The sequence below is a fragment of the Tauraco erythrolophus genome, chromosome Z (genome assembly GCF_009769465.1).
Source record: "Tauraco erythrolophus isolate bTauEry1 chromosome Z, bTauEry1.pri, whole genome shotgun sequence".
Lineage (NCBI taxonomy): Eukaryota > Metazoa > Chordata > Aves > Musophagiformes > Musophagidae > Tauraco > Tauraco erythrolophus.
The window spans coordinates 74,463,873-74,472,130 of record NC_141496.1 but is presented as its reverse complement, the minus strand read 5'-3'; positions in this window follow the sequence as shown (position 1 = coordinate 74,472,130).

Below are 8,258 nucleotides of genomic sequence, written 5' to 3'. Positions count from 1 at the left end.
GTACCTAAACGGGGCCTACAAAAAAGATTGAGAGGGACTTTTTGCAAGGGCATGTAGTGATAAGACAAGGGGTAATGGCTTCAAACTGAAAAAGGGTAGTTTTTTATTAGATATAAGGAAGAAATTCTTCCTTCTGAAGATGGTGAGGCACTGGAACAGGTTGCCCAGAGAAGCTGTGGATGTCCCATCCCTGGAAGTGTTCAAGGCCAGGTTGGATGGAGCTTTGAGCAACGTGATCTAGTGGAAGGTGTCCCTGCCCATGGCAGTGGGATTGGAACTAGATGATTTTTAAGGTTGCTTCCAACTCAAACCATTCTACGATTCTGTATTAAAGAGAATTGGCCCCAACACTGAGCCCTGGGGAACACCACCAGTGACCAGCCGCCAACTGGATTTAATTCCGCTCACCACAACTCTTTGGGTCAGCCATCCATCAAGTTTTCTGCCCAGCAAAGAGTACACCCGTCCAAGCCATGAGCAGGCAGTTTCTCCAGGAGAATGCTATGGGAAAGAGTGTCAAAGGCTTTACTAAAGTCCAGGTAAACAGCGTGCACAGCCTTTCCCTCATCCACTAAGAGAGTCATCTTGTCATAGAAGGAGATCAGGTTACTGATCTCCATTTACTTTGTTCTTCCCAAGTGTGAGTTCTCTCTTGCTATAACTATGACTTCTAGGATGGTAAAACTACCTAACAAATCACCTCAGCTTATTTCACAGGCATCAGTATGTTTGTTACATACATACATTTATAGATAGGTAAACTACATAGCTATGATACAAAGATTATAGACTATTAGGTGTATCAGTTCATGCTAGATAATGCAAGATACCTATTTCTAATGTGCTGAGAAGTTCAGCAAAACTTTAGACTGTATAGCTATAGTTTGTCTTTATTTAGGCTAATCAGAAGTAAGAGGACCAGAAGATACTGGAAGAGGAAAAGAACAAAAGTGAGAAACGAGCTGAGATTTTCTGAAAACAAGAGTCAGAAGCCAGTTTGATTTTTTTTTTAAAAGAAAAGAAAAAAGAAAAAGAAAAAATATATGTTTTCCTTACACAGATTATTAACTTGCAATTAATAACGCCTACTTGCATTATACAGTTTAGATAATATTATGTTAATAACAAGCACATAAAAGGTCTTGGGATGTTGTTTCTCTTTCCCTAAACTTTGTTCTTGCAGTGGTTTTCATCTGCAAATGCCCCAAGTTTTCTTTATAATTTATTTTTTCAATTTAAGTATATCCAGTGGAATTTCCTCTCCAATAGGCTGATTCACTGTTACAGAATCATAGATAATTTTGACTGGAAGACACCTCAAGGTAAGTTCACAGTCTTAAAGTGTTGAGTTTATATATTTATTTCACATTATACACAGTAAGAGGCTTTCTACTGCTGCTGTATGTGACTTTCATATATTTTCTTAGCAGTTAATGATTTTTATTTACACGCTGTTCTTGTTGATGTAGGGTAGCTTTCTTAAACTGCTACATATCTCACCTTACGTCCAAGAATCAGTAGGAAATTAATAAAACTTTTTCTTAGCTTAAGAGTAGATATTACCAGGAAAGAAGTGTTAATTTTTAATTTTGTTTATCTCTGATGCAAAAACATATGATATTCTCAACTGTAATGTGACTGTTTAACTGGTAAATTTTATTGAAGAATCAGCATACTTCATACCATCTGACAATTAGATTAATGGCTGTGGATCCACCTAGGACCATCATATAATATGAATTTGAAATGAACAGGGTCAAAATTTTTGCATCATTTCATTTGAAATCACTTCAAGAATCATTCAAACCAGCCCACCATTCAAGCTTTCTTAGCACAAATCTTGAATTAATGGTTGTCACATATTTTCAGCTTCTCACACTATGGACAAATCCACTTAATGTAAGTCACAAAGTATTTCTTTCTTATCTTCTCACCAGGAGTCTGATACTAGCAGGAAAAAAATCCACAAAGTAGGATTCTGCAGTGTGAAAGAAGAAGAGAATCTAAATAATCCCCAGGTCTACAACCTCTTGTATCACTTTCACAGTCAAGAATGCAATCATATTCTTCAAGCTGATGACAATGCATATAATATATCAGTCTATTAAACAATTTATGATCAAGACTGTAATTCAAATGCTAGCTCTGTAGCAATGTATGGTATAACACACACAGCTGGGTGAAGATCAGTCCTTCTAAGACCATACCCTCACAAGACTGGTGTGCCCATATGACAGCAACATGTACATCAGGGACTAGCCAACCTGCTTAACTATGTCTTATTTCTTTTCTGTAGCAGCTAAGGTAACTAATGGAATGTGAGACAGTAGAGAAGGTGTATTTTACTGTAAACAAAACTGATTTCACTCAGCTATTTTTATCCTTTCATACTCAATTTTTGTACTCACAACCCACAGGACACGTACATCCAGTTAGCGCGCCAAAGTTTCGTGTGTGTATTCTAGAAGAAAAGGGATGGTTGCTCTCAAGTCCTTCTCCTGTACTGTGGGTTACCATGACCGATCATACAAGCAAGTGGTTTTCAGACATGCCTTTGGTACCTACCCACTAGCTGTCATGGTTTAGTGCAGCCAGCAGTTAAGCTACCACGCCGCCACTTGCTCACTCCTCCTCCTTTGTGCAGTGAGGAGTACAAAATCGGCAGAAAAGGGCGAAACTAGTGGGTTGGGATAAGGACAGTTTAATAGCACAGTAAAAGAAAAAACAAAAAGGGATAACAACTACAATAATACTAGTACAACAACAATGCAAAACGAGTGCTACAAGTGCTCACCACGAGGATCTCAGCCCGCTCCTGACCCACAAAGCGAACGCCCCTCTCCCCATTAGCTCCCCCAATAGATACTCCGAGCATGATGTCCCATGGTATCGAATAGCCCCCTGGCCAGTCTGGGTCAGCTCCCTGTGCTGTGTCTCCTCTCAGGTCCTGTGAAGAAATTAACTTTATCCCAGCTAAACCCAGGACACTAGGATATGAAATAATTAGATCTTTTTACCCCTTCACTCGATCTCATCTGTCGTGAGTCAGTGGGCAACCTTGCCAATGTACTTATTTTTTGTCTTGTTTGTCTGGCAGTCTTAACCCTCCAGCTCTGCTCTTCATCTTCATTCCATCTTTCCTCAATGGTTTCAGTCTGTCTTTCGTTTTCCTGATCTTGAGAAATGCTTCTACTATGTGCTTTGATGTTGATGACCTGCTTCTCTAGGTGCTATTGATACATGCCATAAGCAAGATCAGTTACAGGTTATCTTCATAGTTCTCACTATTTTTATTGTAAACACAGTAAAAAGGTGATACCTGCCTTACATTTATCATAGTTCTTTGTTAGTCAGAATGAACCTTTATTGATGTTTTCCCCAAGACTTAATTCAGGGATGAGACACTGTGCTGTACACCTCAGCTGTCAAAAGAGCACAAATAATTATCTCCATAGAATGCAATCCATTCACAAATCACCTGAGATACTTGGTTGCAGAAGATTCAAATTAAAATTATTTTTGCCTCAGATTTTCAAATGGACTGCTGGTTGTCAATGGCAAAGGATATTCATTGGGTGACTCAGATATTTCTGAAACTTATTCGCTACAGATGCAATTTAGATTGACACATCCTTCAGTAGAATTTCCTTAATTGAGACACAGTGAACAGTCACACTGAGTCCGTTCATACATTTCCTGTGAGTCCTGAGGGATGGAGATAAGACCCTCAGATGAGGTCCTCAGACAAGACCCTCAGTCTTGTTCAAAAAATTCCATGTGGAGCAAACCATATGCCTCTCACCAAGCTTAGGATTCAGTCATTAGAATAAAAAGCTACATGTACAGTAAAAGTGGTGTCTTATAGATGTTTTTTACTCATGACTCCCAGAACTTGACAGTCTTCTCCACAGTTGGGAGTCTTATCATCTGGACTACATGTGGAGACAGAGCTCAGAGGCAAGCTAAAGAGCTTTTGGTTGCTCTCATCCATATGCCAAAGAGTTCATGCAAGGGACTGGTAAGATACAGAATAAGCACAAGGGGCACTTTCATACTCCTTTGCCATAGCTGAAGGAGAACATATGTGCTAAATATTTTAAAGACCTATAAGTCTATTTTAAAGTCACTATAAAAGCAACTTTTGTAGTCATACTTATCTCCCTTTAAATGTTGCCCTCCTAAGAGGGAAATTAAAGTAGTTCATTAAAAAAAAATCAGGTGTTTTGTTGTTGTTGGTTTTATTGATATACGTTGTTTCTTGCATCTTGAAAACTTAAATCAGACTTGCCTGCTTTGCTTCCTCAGGCTCTAGTAACACCTCATTGCTGTGAAACAGCACTGTGAAAGAGTACAAAAGCAAAGGTAAACAACAAAACTTGTTTTGTGTGACAGCGCTTTTATCATAAAGCCTTTGTAGTAGCTCGTTTTTGTTGTTGGCTTCTTTTTCTCTGTTTACATTCTTTGGGCTGCTTAAAGGCTGAGGAGGTCCTCTGCACTGCGCTCTGCCTGGGGTGGACTTTTATCCAAGATTATTTTTAAGAGAGTAGCATGTGATGATGCAGCTGCCCTGAGCCACTCTTGAGATCTCAGGATCTCCGTGTTACTATTCTGGATACAACGGCAGTGACTTGGGCGTCAGGCACTCTCTGGCCACACCTGGGCTACCCACTGCCCAAATGATACCTCAGGATAAGCCCTGCGTGCTTTGGGAATAATCCCATTGTGTTTTTGTCTTGGTCACCACAGTAGCCTGGGGCTGGGGTGGCCGGACACTCCCTGGCCACATCTGGGCCATCAGCTGCCTGGATTGTCAACCAGAATGACTCAGTACCAATTGTGGCCAAAATGGAGAGTACTGACCAAAGCCAATCATCCTGAGATCCTATAAACAGCAATCCAACAGCAAGACCCTTTGAGCTCTGCGGGACTGCAGCGGGATGTGTGACCCAGTATCCCCTCCTGAGCTGGGACAACTCTCAGTGTAGATTTTGTGAGGATTGAAAGACCGTCCGTCGACGATTTCGTGAGGAGTCAAAGGCCTGGTTTTGCGAGGTTCACCGACCGTCCATTGGTGAACACCAGCACATAAAAGTGAGTAACTAATGAAACTCACAAAGAGGAAAATTTTAATCATAGGTTAACCTCTGTGTGTGTGTGTAGTTTGGTTCCTAACCATTTGCCTGCTTGTCTGGGTGTGTGTGCACAGTCTGACTCAAAATTGTTTGTCGTCTTGTCTGTACGTGTGATTTGATTTAACCTCCATCTGTGTACGCAACCCTGCTGTAAGTTTGGGGTGACCCTTACAATTCTCGAATCTTTAAGTAAGTCACTATTTTGATCATAACAAATTCCACTGGATCACTCTGTTAAACTGGGTGACGATTAAGTGCTGTTAAAAACTATACAGCCTAATCTTGTGATCTATCTCAAAAATATTAATAAATCCTATATTGCTGCCAAATCAAAGCTGCGTAACAAAATAGTATCCGTGGCAAATTGGCGTAGTAGGCAGGATGGCAAGTAGTGTCACCAATTACTTACAAAGGTACGGTATTAATCTGAACACTGGTTTCTCAAGAGAATAGGCTCATGATAACTCATATAATTGGGAAGCAATAGAGAAGCAGGTAAATGCTGTGAGGCGTTTGATTAAAAATGGGAAAGATAAAGGTATAATCTGCAAAACGTTGGGAACATGCCTAAAAACTGCACATAAAGACAGGAAACAACTCACAAGACGTAAGATCTGCAAAATGAAGTAGAGGGGTGTAAAACTACTGAACTATTGTTTAAAAAAAAAAAAAAACAACTGCAAAAACAACTTAAGGAAGTTCTATATTGAAAGAAAAATAGTTAAGAGAACACGTTGGAATTATGTTAATGCATCCTCAAAACTTCTCAACACAGCTCATATCAGAAAACTGATAGTGTCCCCTGAGGACTGGGATGGTAATATTTGGAATAACTGATAATAACAGCTCGGATGAGGATGACACCTTATACCCTCCTGGACTTTCTCAGTTTACCACCAGGCCCATTATAAAAACTGAACTGCGAACAGGTCCACAGGGAGGATGAGGACCCGATGCTCACAAAACAATCCCATTTGACCCAATTCAGATGGCTAATGTGCAAGAGCGCTAAGGCCGCAAGCCAGGAGAAACTGAAACTGAATACCTGTGGAGAGTGTGTCTTACCACGGGAGACAGAGCGAATTTTACTGACGGTGATGAGGCTAACAGCTACTGGGACCCTGGTGTCTTTTTGAATGCTGGTCTCAATCCCCCAAATGATCCCCATTCAATAACAAGTAAAGTGGCAAACTGAGCTGGTGGAATATATATATTTGAAAGAGGAGAACCTTTGTCAATATCTGTTAGATTTTTGGATGAGCTTTCCACAGCTATTACAAAATCTGCCTGTATTCAGGCCATGCACGAGGGTGGTTCCCTTGATGTTCCCATCTCGGCAACTGTAGACCATGCTATGCTAAAGCCGTAAATAAAGGGAGCCCGTGCCATGCTCAAACTGTATCTTATTGCAAAATGAGATGAGATGAAGACGGACAGAGATTTTAATGCTCTGTTAACCATAAGGGATGCTGTCAGTGATGAAGACGACGAAGGAGCAACCTTACTGCAAAGAAATCTCCCCACTTGGGCAGAATTAATGCATGACATCATAAATCGTCGATGAGAAGTAGGATGGGATGATGTGTCCAGTGGAACAAAAAATATAGGTCAAAATGTTAGACAGGCTGAGAAAACACCTCAAAGTGACTCTCAAGAACCGGGACCCGTTAATCAACAATCGAGGGTCCAGGGGAAAAGAAACCAATTACGGAAACAAGCCATGGCAATGGGTATTCACAGAGTTGCTATTCACAGCCGACCAGCTAGAGTTATTCCAAGCTTGACAGACACTTTTTGAAAGCCACTGCTACCTGCTACTGCCCCCCAGCAACCAGCTTCTGCAGGACCTCCTAATCCTTTCTCCCTTCTTGGAAGGGAGTTGAAGGAATCACAGAAACAGGAACAAAAAAACGAGTAAATCATGGATGGTTATTGGGCCTGCCTGTCCAGAAAATTGATACTTATCATTGGGTAAGCAATGTTGGCCCTTGTGTTACGCTTATTGTAGGTCCTCATCAAAACCCAAATAAATTTCTAATAGATACAGGAGCACACATATCTATACTTACCCAAACCGATGCGATCACTTTAGGATTAAGACCAGGCTGACCTAAAGTTAAATTAACTGGTATTAACAGTGGCAGCAACTATGTGCCACTTTTAAAGTAAAAAATTTAGCTTCCTGGCAAAAAACAAACAACCTCAGTTCGCTTTGCAGTAAAAGATCACCACGAAAACATACTGGGGTTCAATGTTTTAATGGGATGATCCTGGCAGCTAGCAAATGGTAATATATGGTTATTCCAATGTGGAAGTCTCAGAGTGGAATCTAATACTGCTGACAACTGTCTTTTGCGAGGGGCACCTGCATTCCCCAACTCCAGTCTCACTAATGTTCCCCAGTATCCAGTGTCAGCCACTGCCAAAGATGGAATTTCAGTTGTTAATTGCAAACTTGGAGTCTTGGAAAATTATTTTTAGGATTCATTCTCCATATAATTCTCCCGTATGGCCTGTTCACAAACCTGATGGTAGATGGCGCCTTACGATTGATTATTGGCATCTCAGTGCCGACACTGCACCCTTAGCAGCAGCAGTCCCTAATATTGCAAACTTAACTGCTGCTACACAAGCAGCTGCCCATAAATGGATGGCTGTTTTAGATATCAAGGATACGTTCTTTATGGTCCTTGGACAGTCCCCTTGAAAGAGCAGGATAAACCCTGCTTTACGTTTACCTGAGAAGGAGTACAGTGTGCCTTTAACAGACTTCCCCAAGGTTACAAACGCTACCCTACTATTGCTCATGGAGTGCCAGGGAAACTTTTACAGTAAGTACCAATTCCACCAGAAACCCGTCTCTATCAATACATAGGTGACATTCTGATTTGAGGTGATTCCTCAGAGGCAGTAACACAGCAGCCATCTCTGTATGGGAAACCTTAAATAATGCTGGAGTAGTCATACCACTAGACAGGTGTCAGATATCCACTCAAGAAGTGAAATTTCTAGGAACCTGGTGAATCAGTAGTAGCGCTTCAATTCCATCTGATACCTTGGAAAATACAGAGGCTTTATAGCCTCCTCAATTCACAAAGGAGCTCCAACAACTATTGAGAACATTAG